The 15,805-nt window shown below is 38.0% G+C and overlaps 2 protein-coding genes across 2 annotated transcripts in view; one reads left to right on the top strand and one right to left on the bottom strand.

The window, feature by feature from the left end:
- TACR1 (tachykinin receptor 1) overlaps window positions 1-15,805 on the top strand; it is a 259,672-nt gene that overhangs the window by 164,789 nt on the left and 79,078 nt on the right. The gene's annotated exons all lie outside the window — the stretch shown is intronic.
- POLE4 (DNA polymerase epsilon 4, accessory subunit) overlaps window positions 1,841-15,805 on the bottom strand; it is a 195,256-nt gene continuing 181,291 nt past the window's right edge. The window contains exon 6 of the transcript XR_010835416.1: window positions 1,841-3,206. The gene's annotated coding sequence lies outside the window, so the exon portion shown is untranslated. The remainder of the gene's footprint in view (window positions 3,207-15,805) is intronic.

Below are 15,805 nucleotides of genomic sequence, written 5' to 3'. Positions count from 1 at the left end.
GCTCTCAATATACTGACTAGTTATGTTAAATAAGATTTTATATCAATATTCAAAAGTAATATTTGTCTTTTTGTGCTCTTTTTGTCAGGTTTTGTTGTCAAGGTTAGGGTTTTGAAAACTATACTTGTTTTCCAAAATAGCATTGGTATTAGCAAAGGAACTCACCCATGAAACCAACTAGCCCTAGAGTCTTTTATGGAAGGACATTAGTACATTTTTTAGTTCTATCACAGCTACTGTATTTTTGTTTGTTTCAATTTTTAATGTATATTTTTAAGAAAAAAATCTGTTTTACAGTGACTTTCAATATACAGTTATATACCATATTTAATTTTTTTTTTAACTTTGACTTTAGTTTTATTCCAAAATACTTGCCAGAGGAGATTATTTACCCATTCTCTTTTTCATTCATTAACTTTTGCTCTTATTTTTATTTTCTTCCTCCTGCCTTTAAAAAATGTATTTAAATGTACGTTTTCTGAATTTCAGGGTTGAATAGTTACTCCACTTATTTTATTTTTCAAATAGTGAAATGACCTAACACTTAGATCTACTTTGTCTCCCTTCCAGTAGCACTGATATATATATATAGTGCTCTCTTATTCTCTACTTTTAAAATAATCTATCACTATATTTTTCTAAATATCCAGTAGGTATTTAGAAAAGTTTTATTTTTTAAAATCCAAGATTGACACGTACACACTGCTATATTTAAAATAGATAAACAACATGAACTTATAGTATAGCACTGGGAACTCTGCTCAGTATTCTGTAATAACGTAAATGGGAAAAGAATTTGAAAAAATAGAAAAATAAATAAATAAAAATTGTAAAAATAAATAAACATCTAGATTTTTATGAGATGCAAAAGAAAACACCTCTTATTAAGAGAATGTGTAAAATATTATCTACTGTTTTACCTACATACATTGAGGTGACCTTATGTTTCTTCTCATTAGTCTGTTAGTGTGGTGATTTTCTGTTTTTTTTTTTTTTAGATATTCTGATATTGAAATAATCTTGCATTCCTGAAATAAAGCATACCTGGACATGATTTATAATATGATTTTTTAAAAGCCCAAGATATAGGGTATTGTTCTTTCTTTCTCTCTTTCTCTTTCTTTCTTTCTTCTTTTCTCCCTTCCTTTCCTTCTCTCTCTCTCTCTCTCTCTCTCTCTCTCTCTCTCTCTCTCTCTCTCTCTCTCTCTCTCTCTCACTGTTTTCATTTTTGTTTGTGTTATATTGTGTTTCCAGCACTTTCATTCCTGTAGCACTACAAGATGCTCTAGGCTCATCCTGTGTATTTTCTGCCCCAATCCTACAATCAGCCATTTCTCTAAGGAGCCCTAATTTCTTTTAATGGAGAATGGTATTAAAAATCAAGATCTGGGCTCTAGATGTATTATTGTTATTTTTAACTGACTAAACAAACACTAAAATTTTCTCAGTTTCTGTTTCTAATGTTGTTAACTATTGATAGGTAGAACCCACATGAACAGAAGTTCTTTGGGATCCTCAGTAATTTTTGTAGTGTAAAGAGGTCCTAAGGCCAAGTGGTTGAAAACAACTTATATAGATCTGCCCTCTTAAAAGTGTTTTCTATTCCATTTTATAATTATGGTTTATAAACAATGTCATCTCAAGCTCAAACAAAAGGTCAGGACTGCATATATATGGTCAAATGTCACCCATCTGAAATTCTGTAAAGGGCTAAGGATTCAGGACTGAATCTTGGGAAGGAAACATCAGTACACGTCTAATAGCATTAAGTAACCCATCTATAGTCCTATATTTGGCCTGTAACTCTTCAGTAATTTGATATGATTTAGTTTATTTCTTTGTAAAATGTGGTTTCCATTTTCAGTGATGTGTGTAAGAATTCGTTACTAGTGTGTAATCCATTTCTGAATGAATTATTGTTATAAACTTTATGCTTAAGCTATTGAATCAACTCATGAGTAGGACAAGATGAACTGGTTTTCAATATTTTAACATCCCCTGTCTCCTCAAGGAGATCAGGGATTATATAAACTGGAACTTCTAAATAAAGAGAACTTTTTATTTCCTGAATAAACAAACAAATAAATAAATAAATAAATAAATAAACAAACAATGTCATCTCTATATACTTTTGTTTTACTAATCATCACCAGTTTATTAGTGCTATGGCTTCCTGATTTTGAAATCTCATTTTGGCTCATCTCTCATTGTCCTGGAGCATGTCTTTTGGTAGTTTCTTTGCAGAAAAGAGTACTTTCTTGCATATTTGAGAATATTTTTTCATACAAATGGCAGCTTGATTTGGTATAGATTGTCAGAATACTGTGTGTCCTTTTAGGCTCAGCAAATATTGCTCTTTTGTTGTTTAAAGTCACAATGGTCTCTCCTTTTGTGGGTAGCCTGAAATTTACTCCAAGATCCTTATAGGATTTTATATTAATCTAGGAAATCCAAACAAGATTGAAATATTACATCTGCCCTTAACTGAATCATTACTATCAATTTTTATACAAAGATATATTTTATATATGAAAAAAAAATTTTAACTCTATTATAGTTAGTACTCTTTTGACTGCAAGTAATAGAAAATGGCTTTGAATAGTGTATTAGTTAACTCCTGCTGAGTAGCAGATCACTCCAAAACATATTGGTTTAAAGTAACAACTATTCATTCAGGTCACGATTTTGTGAGTTGGTTGGCTAGTCTGGATTGTGTCAACTCAACTAAACTCTGTGAGACTCTCTCATACGTCTTCAGGTTATCTGAGTGCTGCATAACCTAGGAACCCTTACTCACATATCTGGCACTTGGAAGATTGCCACCCAGGATGACAAGGGTGACTGAATCATGTGTTTCTCATCATCCAGCAGTAGTGCTTAGGCTTCTTCTCCTGAATTTCAAAAGCAGCAAGAGAGGACAAGTCCTATTGCACTAGTGCTTTACAAGTCTCTGCATGCCCCACATATGCTGATATGCCATTGGCCAAACAAGTCATATGGCAAAAAATATGTACATATCGTTACCTTCAATTACAGAGGAGAACCTGACATTTATGTCGCAGGTACAGTTCCAGAATTTATGGTGATGATTTGCTCAACATGGTCAAGAGCTTACTCCCAAATTAATCCACAGTAGGGTCATCATTCATCAACTATGTACTTTGGGACAGTCACTCCACTCATCTTCTGAGCCTCGGTTTTCTCATCTGAAAATAATAGTATGTACATCATGAGTTATTGTGAAGATTAGATGAAATAGTGCATGCTAAGGACTTAGCAAGTGTCTGGTACATAGTAATAATCCAATTAATGCTGACAGCCACTAATTCTTAAGTTATTTTATTTAATTATTATTACAAATATGGTAGATCTTGCAGACCATTGCTGAGGAGATTACCAAGGATGTTTAGTGAATTGAGGGTTACATTCCTCTGACTCACAGTTACTTCATAGTTCCCATGAACTTTCTTTTTAAAATTATTCTCCTTAAAAGGGGAGAGCTATGGTCATTCAGTGTGATTTATCATTTCACTCATTCACTTAACAAGTATTTATGAACACTTACTTTATGGTAGGTACTATGCTAAAGATATATCAATGGCCAAGATGCACACCCCAATCTCAATGCCCTTAAAGTCTACTGGTCAATCAGAGAAGTAAAGGAGCATGTAAATACAGGAGTGGGTACTACAAGGATAAAAGGTTCACAGTGCCAGGAAAGAACAAAGGCAGGTGTCCTTAAGCTGGGATCATAAAATGTCCAACAGACAAAGTAAGTAACCAGCTGAGTCCTGGAGTTTAAGTCTGAGTTAGTCAGACAGCATGTGGATGGAGGGGTGGGGGAAACAAAGCAATATGCAGAGTTCAGTGGAAGAAAGAATTCCAGGTTGAAGCAACAGCATGCTCTGAAAGAGAGGTAATATGTCATGCTTAAGAAACTGAATTAAAAAACGATATCATTAACATTCATTATGCACCTATGGTGTTCCAGGCACTCTTCCAAGAACTTTACATGCCTCATCTCATTCTATTCTCACAGAAGCTCAGTAAGTTAGGTAAACGTTCAAGAATCTCCTGCTAGTAAGTGGCATAACAAAAATTTAAGCCAAGGAACTGACTTTGGAGCTCATTCATTAGCCATTACATCATCCTGCCCCTCTGAATAAATTCAGAGTGGTTGAGTGGAATATGTGTGTGTGTGTGGTGTAGTTTGTGTGTGTGTTGTGTGGTATGGTGTGGTGTGTGGTAGGTACTTGTGTTGGTGTGTGGTGTGGTATGTGTGGTATATGTATGTATGTGATTGTGTTCATGTATGGTGTGGTGTGCAGGGGATGTGTGTATTGGTGTGGTGTGTGTGTGGTATGTATATATGGGGTGGGGTGGGGTGGTGTGTGTGTGTGTGGTGTGATGGGTGGGGCAGGATGGGAATAAGTGAAGAAATTCAAGCTAGAGATCATGAAGAACACTGCAGACCCACTGAAGAGTTTAGACTTTACCCTGACAACAATGGAGGAATGGAACAGGAATGCTGGAACAGGAAAGCCTGAAGCAAGAGGGTGATTATGAGACACCTGTAAGTTACATCCCGGTAGACATAAAAGTCCAGTTCACAAGTAAGGTCTGAGGTAGAGATATAAAAATGTGAATCATAGGCATCCTTAGGAGCAGACAAGTCACCTAGGGGGAGCTAATCAACGAAGGTTTGGACAAAGCCCTGAGGAAGTCAGTAGAATAGGAAGGCTCAGCAAAGGGGAATGTGGATCAGTGGCCAGCAGCCTGGGGTGTGTAGTCACAGAAGAATGGAAGGAAAATAACCCAGGAATTGAAAGTCAAATCAGTCTAGCTCTTCAAACTTCTCCCAGTGTTAGTATCTGGGGCAGCAACCGACAAGGATGTGAGTGGTTGGATTCATCTTGGGCTGAGATGCTATTAGGTGAATATCATAGTGGGTGGAAAGGGTAAGGGTATTGGAGGCAGCTGAATAGAGTGATTATATTGATGGACAAGGAGGGAAGAAAAACCTGAAGAGACTGAGAGATAGGAAAAAGTGGCAGGCTCAAATGATTTGAGTTCCCATTGAGACAGAGAACTGTGACACTGGAATTACAGGGGCAAGTGAGATAGGAGGATGGACATGGTATTTATGGAGGGGATGTTTGAAATCCACATCTCAAAAGAGGTGCACAGTGCAGGTGTGACCAGGGAGCACATAACTGAGATGAAGAAGAGAGTAAAGTCACTAGAGATGAGGAGTCTAAGAACTGAGATGTCAGAGTGCCGAGTGCTGGGCAGTCTTCCTCAGAAGGAAGAAGTCACTGCAATGAGACAGAAGCCAGATGGAGAGGAAAGCTTCCAGCCAGAGCTAAAATCCTCAGTGATTAGGGAAGTTTGGAGAGTAATAACAATGAGGGAGAGAGGTATGTGACCAGACATGTGCTCCTTAAAGGAATGGTGTTTGACAGGACAGAAGGCAAAGTGGTCTGGAAGAAGCAGGGCAACCCTCACCTTACCTCTTGGTTCTGAGGGGAGTAAATATGAAAACAAGAAGAAAATTTTGCCTTAATCTGCAAAGGGGTATAGAGGACACATGTTCTCAGGGGTTCTAATAAGGCTAGAAGTAGAAGGAAGATTCCTAAAACTTTGAGGATAGATGGGAATTTACTTGCCACAAAGTAGTTCAAAGGAAAAACAAGAGAGTTTGAGAGGAAAGTGGGAAAGACTAGATTAGCTAAGGGAATGAGAATCAACTGATGGAGTGAGCCGGACATGGTGGTGAGCAAGGTTGGTAGGGATGTAGATTCAGGGATGAAACCTTGGAAATCTCTTAGCAGATGAGTCACTCAGGTTCCTTGATTTCAAGGTTTGACCAATATTGAGGCAGCCAGGGTTTTCCCTTTGTCTTTCTCATAGGACTGCTGCTCCCTCAGCTTCCATAAAAGTATTTCTGGGAGATTGAGGATGTTTATTAAAGTAAACAAGATCATTTCTGACCAAAAATCAGAAACAACCTGAATGTACCATGAAATGGACTGGTTTGCTCATGTTTTAGAATATTATGCAGCTGCTAAAATGTTTAGGACATATTTGTAATAATATGGGAAAATGCTTATGCTTGTGTACAAAAAGGAAACAGAACTGCAGTATGATGATGACAATTATGTAAAAACTAAACACTAAAAGGAATCTATGCATAGAATTTTCTTTCTTTTTTGAAAATGGAATATATCAAATTATTGTCTTTTTTTGGATGGTGACTCTTCTAGTATTTTTTCTCTGCATTCTTCCCTGCATTATATGATTTTCTAATTTTTTATGGTAGGTGTACTACTTTGGTAATAGAATGTGTGACATATTTGGCTATATGCTGGCATATTCATCATGTTGTAGCTTGAAATTGGCCATAGCAAAAGTATTCACACCACAGAATGCTACCGATTGGAGACTTTTCAGAAAGCCAAGTGCTACCAACATACCACTAGCTGTACATCACCACCAGGAATGCTTGATGAATATTTGGGTAAACCCAGGAGCAGGCAAAGATTTGAGAGACTAAATGTTCCATTTGTCTTTACCCTGATGCAAATCACTAGAGAGGGGAGAAACAACTTGTTCATGTCTCAGCTGAGCAATAGGAAGAAACAAAATCTGTCTCTCAGATATAGAGAGTAAATAATGGCTGTCTCCATTTTGGGTGTACCCCCCAGGCATGGACAGTGGTCAGCTGTTCGTCCCAAACTGGGAGTGAGAAGGGTACTTGAAACCAGCTTAGTCCCAAACAGTCTTCACTCTTGCTCCCCATGTGGTTATCTGTCACTGTCACTGCTTTTCATATGTTGAGTTCTATGGGTTATATCATTTATTTTTAAAAGATCCAGGTTGGCTCTAATCCTGAATGTGCAGTTTGTTAGGTGAGAGAATGTTTAGCTCAAGTCTCTAAATATAGGCATACCTTGGAGATATTGGGGTTAGGTTCCAGACCACCAAGATAAAGCATATACTGCAATAAAGTGAGTCACACAAATTTTTTGGTTTCCCAGTGCATATTAAAGTTATGTTTATACTATACTATTAAGTGTGTAGTAATATCATGTCTAAAAGAACAATGTACATACCTTAATTAAGAAATACTTTATTGCTAAAAGATGCTAGCCATCATCTGAGCCTTCAGTGAGTGAGTTGTAATCTCTTTGCTGGTAGAGGGTATTGCTACAGCGTTGATGGCTGCTGACTGATCAAGGTGGTGGTTGCTGAAGGTTGGGGTGGCTGTGAAAATTTCTCAGAATAAGACAACAATGAAGTGTGCCACAAGGAATGACTCTTCCTTTCATGAACAATATCTCTGTAGCATGCAATGCTATTTGATAGCATTTTACCCACAGTAGAACTTATTTCAAAATTGTAGACAATTCTCTCAAACTCTGCCACTATTTTATCAGCTAAGTTCATGTAATATTCTAAATCCTTTGTCATTTCAACAATCTTCTCAGCATCTTCACCAGGAGTAGATTCCATGTCAAGAAACCACTTTATTTGTTCATCCATAAGTAATTCCGCACCCGTTAAAGTTTTATCCTAAGATTGCAACAATTCAGTCACATTTTTATGCCCCACTTCTAATTCTGGTTCTCTTGCTATTTCCACCACATTTTCAATTACTTCCTCCACTGAAGCCTGGAACACCTCAGAGTCATCCAGGAGGGTTAGGATCAACTTCGTCCAAACTCCTGTGTATGTTGATATTTTGACCTATTCCCATGCATGAATAATGAATGTTCTTAATGGCATCTAGAATTGTGAATCCTTCCCAGAAGGTTTTCAATTGACTTTGCACAGATCCATCAAAAGAATCATTATTTATGGCAAATATAGCCTTACAAAATATATTTCTTAAATAATAAGGCTTGAAAGTACAAAATACTCCTTGATCCATGGGCTGCAGGGTGGATGTTGTGTTAGCAGGCATGTTAGCAGGCTTGTTGTACATCTCTATCAGGGTTCTTGGGTGACCAGATACATTGCCAATGAGTAGAAATATTTTGAAAGAAATCTTTTTTTCTGAGCAATGGGCTTAAAATATTCAGTAAACAATGTCATAAACATAAGTGCTGTCGTTCAGGCTTTGTTGTTCCATTTGGGCACAGGCAGTAGATTTAGTGTAATTATTAAGGGCCCTAGACTCTTCAGAACGGTAAATGAGCATTGGCTTCAACTTAAAGTCACCAGCTGCATTAGCCTCTAACAAGAGTCAACTTGTCCTTTGAAGCTTGAAGTCTGGCACTGACTACTCCTCTCTAGCTGTGAAAGTCATAGATGGCATCTTCTTCCAATAAAGCTGTTTTATCTACATTGAAAAATCTGTTGTTTGGTGTAGCCACCTTCACGAATTGTCTTAGCTAGATCTGGGTAACTTGCTGCAGCTTTTACATCAGCAGTTGCTCCTTCCCCTTGTACTTTTATTAGGGAGATGGCGTCTTACCTTACCTCAAGAGCCAACTTCTGCTAGCTTCAAACTTTTCTTCTGCAGCTTCCTCACCTCTCTCAGCCTTCACAGAATTGAAGAGAGTTAGGGCCTTACTCTAGATTAGGGTTTGGCTTAAGGGAATGTTATGGCAGCTTTGATCTTCTATTCAGACCACTAAAACTTTCTCCAGATCAGCAATAAGGCTATTTCTCTTTCTGATTACTCATGTGTTCACTGGAGTAGCACTTTCAATTTCCTTCAAGAACTTTACCTTTGCATTCACAACTTGGCTAACTGTTTGATGCCTAGCTTTTGGTCTATCTCAGTTTTCAACATGTCTTCCTCATTAAGCTTAATCATTTCTAGCTTTTGATTTAAAGTGAGAGATGTGTGACTCTTCTTCCACTTGAACACTTAGAGGCCATTGTAGGGTTATTAACTGGCCTAATTTCAATATTCTTTTGTCTCATGGAATATGGAGAGGGAAAGAGATGGGGGAATGGTCAGTTGGTGGAGCAGTCAGAGTACACACATTTTTTGATAAAGTTTGCTGTCTTATATGAGCACCGTTTGTGGTACCCCCAAACAATTACAATAGTAACATCAAAGATCACTGATGACAGATCACCATAGAAATATGATAATAATGAAAACATTTGAAAAGTGAGAAAAGTGAGCAAATGCTATTGGAAAAATGGTGCCTATAGATTTTCTTGATGCAGGGTTGCTACAAACCCTCAATTTGTAAAAACGCAATAAATGCAAAGTGCAATAAAATGAGCTTTACCTGTACTCAGATACCTGACAGAACAGAAATAGTTTCATCACCAACAATTAAAAAAATTAATGAAGCAGTGGCATTGTTGAAAGCCAAGAGTGAGAAATAGTCAAAGAAAAATTACTGAGTTATTTAATCTAGTTGCCCAGTTTAAAACTTTTTAAATATATACTGTGTAGCTACTCAGAACAGAAGACTCTGAAGAACTACTTCCCTCTCTTGCCACATTCACCACACCCGTGAAAATTAACTGGCTGTTTAATGGTGGTCAGAAAGTATCTACTTACATTCTTTCCACTTCAAATGAGCATGGATGTAGAAGTGGAGAACTATTGTTTCAGAAATACAGTATGTGGTAAAGAGAAGGAGAGAAAGATAAGGTTTAGTCTTATGAGGCTATATGCTAAGGAAATTTTTTTTCAGGATATAAGAGACTTGGTCACATTATCTGACTGAAGGGATAGAAAAACTGGAAGAGGGACTTCCCTGGTGGTCCAGTGTAAAGAGTCCACCTTACAATGTCAGGGGCGCAGGTTCAATACCTGGTCAGAGAACTAAGAACCCACATGCCGTGGGGCAAATAAGCCCACGAGCCACAACTACTGGGCTTGCGCACCTCAACTAACTAGAGACCTATGTGCCGCAGACTATAAAGCCCACACACTCAGGAGCTCACGTGCCACAACTAGAGAAGAAGAAAAAAAAAAAAAAACACCCATGCCACAACTAGAGAGAAGCCTGCGCACCACAACGAAGAGCTCGCGCACCACAACTAAGACCCTATGCAGCCAAAAAGAATAAAAAATAAAAACTGGAAGATATGAGATAGAGGTTGATGGGTGGAGCAAGGTTTTGAAGGAGGTATATGATAGGCTGTGAGCCCAAGTAAAAGGTTTGGCCCTGGAGCAGAAGAAGAGCACTATCTTTCTCTGAAACAGGAGAGAAGAATGAGTAGATGTACAAAAGTATGGAGAGAAGCTGAGATATCCATGCTGGAAGTTCTTGATATTCTTAGTGAAGTGGGAGGCAAGGTCATTTACAGAAAGAAGTGACAAGGTTCTGGAATGTCCAACAGGCAATGTGAGAGGGAGCAATGAGGCCCCAACTGAAATAGCTTTGCAGCTATGCATACATAATAATGAACAAATCACACAAATTTGCAGAGCCCTATATAGTTCACAAAGTATCATTTACACATTTTATATTTCTTTATTTGCACAATAGTCCTGTACACCTGCACGTATAATATCTAATTTCACATGAAGAATACAACCAGAGAGATTAAGAAATTTACCTACACAACTAGTAACTGGTGGAGCCAAGAGTCAAATCCATATTTTCCAAATCCAAATTCTGTGTATTTTCATGCTACCAGGGTATTTTCCAACTGGGTTCTGAGCTGTATTGGAGTTCCGAAGAGTTTCCACTGGCTGGCTGGGGTTTGGGGAAAACTAAAGGGTCTTGCCTCCTAATCCCCTGCTTCAACTAGAGTATCAACTTTCTTTCAAGCATCTCACTCTCCATATCAACCCAACTGCCCCAAAGTATTCAGAGCTACACATGCAAAATGATTGTGCCTAGTGAAAAGAAGAGGTATCCATGGATTTTATAATCAACTGATATCCCCAGTTCCCAGAAAAGTACTACACCATCTGGTTGCACATGACAGGAAGCTTCACAGATCAAGAGGGTATAGCCTTGTACATATCCTTCTACCCCCCAACTCTCACCATTCCTCTCCTTGACCCCAAGCCTTAGCAGCTGTCAGAATAGTTGCCCTAACAAATTAGTCTAAAACCTCAGGCTCTTATCAAAACAAAGTGTTATTTCTCACTCACAGTGTAAGTCCCAGATCCTGCTCCTCACAATCAGAAACTTGTGTAATGAAGGTTCTGCTATCTTGTAGCTGCACCACCTGGAGTATTTCCAATTCACCACAGAAGTGGCAGACAGGGATGGACAAGGCACCCCTGACTGGAAGTAATATGTCACTTCTGCTTACATTCCTGTTTGCCAGAGCTCACTCACAGGACCCCATCTGACTGCAAGGGAGACCAAGACATGAAAGGGAAAACACAGAGTTTAGATTAGTACCCACTGTTCTGATTCGGAAACCCCTAACTTAAGAGAGTAAGTATAGCTTTTTTACTTGAATATTCAAGGCTCCCCTAGTTTGACCAGAGTGTGTAGCAAACAGCCCACACATGACTTCACTTCTGCAAAACTCACCCACTCATTTCAATGCCTAAGTCTCAGCCCCTGATTTTTTTTCCTCCTGAAACACCCTCCCTCTCTACTTATCCAACCTCTATCTTTCTTTAAGATTCAGGTAAAATATCACCTCTTCCATGAATATCCCAGACTCTCCATTCTTCACAAGTTCCCTCCTCTAATGGGAGCTGGAGAAGGTGCTGTATACAATGTTGTCATCCCCAATCAATTACCTGGTGCCTGACCAAACTGTGGACTGGGTTATAGCCATGCAAAGGAAGTCTGTTGTGTGGGTGTGCCACCGCCTAAGTGTGTACACTCAGGGAGAATGAAGGAATAGGAAAAGAGTGAAATTCAGCCCCATGGTCAGCTCCTTAGCAATTAAATAGATCCAAGATATTTTCAGAGCACCTACCACATATTAGGCACAGTGCCAGTCTCTATGGAAAAGCCAGGTAACATGATATATTGTTCATGCCCTCATAGAGCTGCTCATTACACAGAGCATGACTCCTCCTGGTTCTCCATACCCAGTCAGTTGCCAAGTTCTGTTGATTCACAAATGACTCTCATGTCTATACTCACATCTCTAGTCTAAGGACTACTGCCCTGAGTGAGCTCCTTATCATTTTTTGTTTGTTTGTTTGAATGATTCTAGTCATCTAGTTGTTCTCCTTGACATTCTGGGGAAATACCTGTTCAAAATTCCTGTTCTAGTATCCAAGGCTTTACCAGATAACCCCAGGTGCACCTCTCTGAGGTTATCTTTCACACTCTTATCACACACCATTGATCCCACATTCCAGCCAGTCAGAGAAATTTAGTGACCCCACTGAAGCTATTTCCTCACCTTGGAATTTCCATTCCTAGAAACCTCTGCCTTTAGAAAATCCTGCCTATCCTTGAAAGTTGAGTGCAAATAGCAGTGCTTCATTACTACCACTACCACCATCTTCATGGCCACCACTACTTTCACTACAATTACCACAGCAGCTTCCACTACCACCACTACCTCTACCTCCATCACCATTATCACTATGACCACAACCACCACCGTCATCATCACAACCACTCCCATCATCACTGCCACTACCACTAACACAATCACTACCATTATCACCACCACCATCACCATCATGGATACCCCCACCACAGAAGAGTTTAGAAGTCACAAGCTATGAATGTTATTTAGTTTAAGAGCCAGCCACCACACATGGAGATGTCAGAGATTACTGTGGTCATTGGTTGTTAATGAATACCCTTCCTGGTTGATGGACCATTTTGTATCTAACTGGAAAATTAAAGAAACAGAAGCTTTGGTTCAATTTTCTAGATATTTCCCCCAAGTAAATTCCATAGCCTATCTTTATTTTAATTTAAAGAATATATATGGAATACTTAGAACAATTTTTGACTCTTGTTTTTCAACTTGAGTCCTTCCATTTGGAAAACTGTGACTTTTTTTCCTCCTACCACCCTATAATTAAATCAACACTAACAGCATTATCAATCACAAATATGCTTTAAGGAGCTATTTGCCCACAATGCTATCTGCACATGGTATGGGTTATCTTAGGCATAGCCCCGAAATCACAGTGTCAAGAGAGAGCACTACTGCTAAGAGTTGGAACACCTAGGTTCTAGTACTGGTTTTTCCTCTAACATGTGGTATAACCAGAGTAACTCTCTGTCCCTCTGTGAGCTTGCTCTTCATCTGCAGAAAGAGAGCTTTGAACTGGATCATTGCTAACGTCCCAGGATCCTAAGACAAAACTCTTAGGCCTCATTTTATTATTCCACAGGTAAATCCAGTTATCAAAGGAGCTAGTCATGAATTTTCTCCAATTAAAAGTCAAAGCACATTGACCAAACAGCCCATATGGTAGGTTGCTGAGGTGTTACAAATCTAACAGAAACTGTCAGTCATAATGCCCCAAAGACTTAGAATTACCATCCTACCAAATACAAGGCAGAGATAGATTCTGCAGATGCTACAGATGAACAAACTAAGTGGCTTCAGATTCTTGTCTATACTTCACAGTTGTTAAGGCCTCTGATTCCCAATGTCCACTCTCATAGCCCTTTTTCAGTGTCTCTAACCAGCAGTCTTGAGTTTGTTGAGAATTCCACAGGCAGGTTAAGAGTAGATCAGATTCATTCTGCTCCAAGCTTAATGATGGAGAAAATCTAGCTAAAAGAACATAGCTTACAGTTGCCATTCACAAACCCTCGGGTCCTTTCCATTGCCCAACCTCTAACGCCCAAGATCTGTGAGATTTTTGCTGCATAGATATTATGCATAGATGGTAAGTTAAAATTCTCAATATTCAGGTAAATCTTTTCTCTGCTCTATGGAAACTCATGCAGGAGGAAATGGAGGATTAAATTGTGAGGAGGAAGAGAATCAGGATTAAACACTAGCTCATTGTAAATCACAAAAATGAAACTATGACACATCTTCACCCTTTCTCCTGTTGCCTCCTCCTTTGAACTTTTTTTTTTTGAGAATAAGTTTTTTCTTTTCTCTTATTCTAATTGAGGTATATGTGATTTACAATATTAGTTTCAGGTGAACAACATAGTGATTCTTATTTATTTTATATCTAGTGGCTTGTACCATGTTGCTGTCCCCCCTTCCTTCTCACCACTGGAAACCACTAGTTTGTCTTCTGTATCTGTGTGTCTGTTTCTTTTCTGTTGTATTTGTCCATTTGTTTTATTTTTTAGATTCTGCATGTAAATGATAACATACAGTATCAATATTTCTCTGATTTATTTCACTAAGCATAATAGCCTCCAGGTCCATCTATGTTGTTGCAAATGGAAAAATTTTCATTCTTTTTTATGTCTGAGTAGTATTCCATTCTCTGTGTGTGTGTGTGTGTGTGTGTGTGTGAGTGTATAAATGCCACATATTTTTTATCCATTCATCTGTTGACACTTAGGTTGCTTCCATATCTTAGCTATTGTAAATAATACTACTATAAACATTGGGGTGCATATATCTTTACAAATTAGTGCTTTCATTTTCTTTGGATATATACCCAGGAGTGGAATTACTGGATATATAGTAGTTCTATTTTTAGTTTATTGAAAAACCTCCATACTGTTTTCCACAGTAGCTGCATGAATTTCATTCCTGCCAACAGTTTACAAGGGCTCACTTTTCTCCACATCCTTGCCAACATTTGTTTTTGTGATCTTTTTGAAGATAGCCATTCTGACAGGTGTGGTTTTGATGTGCATTTCTCTGATGATTAGTGAAGTTTAGTATCTTTTCATGTGCCTGTTGGCCATCTAAATGTCTTCTTTGGAAAACGTCTATTCAGGTCTTCTGCCCATTTTTTAATCAGGTTGTTTGGGTTTTTTTTATATTAAATTGTATGAGTTGTTTACATATTTTGGATATTGACCCCTAATAAGTCATATCATTTGCAAATATTTTCTCCCATTCAGTAAGTGGCCTTTTGTTTTGTCAATGATTTCCTTTGATGTGAAAATGTGTTTTAGTTTGATATAGTTCCATTTGTTTCTTTTTGTTTTTGTTTCCTTTGCCTTAGGAGACAGATCAAAAAATATTGTTACAATTTATATCAAACAGTGTTCTGCCTATGTTCTCTTCTAGGATTTTTATGTATACAGTCCTACATTTAGGTCTTTAATACATTGTGAATTTATCCTTGTAGATGGTGTGAGAAAATGTTCAAACTTCAACCTTTTACTTGTAGCTGTCCAGTTTTCCCAGCACTACTTATTGAAGGGACTGTCTTTTCCCCATTCTATATTCTTGCCTCCTTTGTCATAGATTAATTGACCTATGGTGTGTGGGTTTATTTCTGGGCTCTCAATTCTGTTCCATTGATCTATGTGTCTTTTCTGTGCCAGTACCATACTGTTTTATTTATTATAGCTTTGTACTATAGTCTGAAATCAGGGCACATGACACCTCCAGCCCTGTTTTTCCTTCTCAAGATTGTTTTGGATATTAGGGGTCTTTGTGTTTCTACACAAGTTTTAAAGTTATTTATTCTAGTTCAGTGAAAAATGCCTTTGGTACTTTGATAGGGATTGCATTGCATCTGTAGGTTGCCTTGGGTAGTGTGGTCATTTTAACAATAGTAATTCTTCCAATCCATGAACCCAATATATCTGTCCATCTGTTTGTGTCATCTTCAATTTCTTTCATTAGTGTCATAGTTTTCTGAGTACAAGTCTTTTATTTCCTTAGGATTATTTTGAGGTATTTTATTCTTTTTGATGTGATTGTAAATGAGATTGTTTACTTAACTTCTCTTTCTGATAGTTCGGTGTTAGTATAGAAATACAATAGATTTAATATATATTAATTTTGTGTT

Source organism: Kogia breviceps, chromosome 11 (assembly GCF_026419965.1).
Source record: "Kogia breviceps isolate mKogBre1 chromosome 11, mKogBre1 haplotype 1, whole genome shotgun sequence".
Lineage (NCBI taxonomy): Eukaryota > Metazoa > Chordata > Mammalia > Artiodactyla > Physeteridae > Kogia > Kogia breviceps.
Note: the sequence above shows the minus strand (reverse complement) of the source record. Positions and strands in the feature narration are given on the sequence as shown.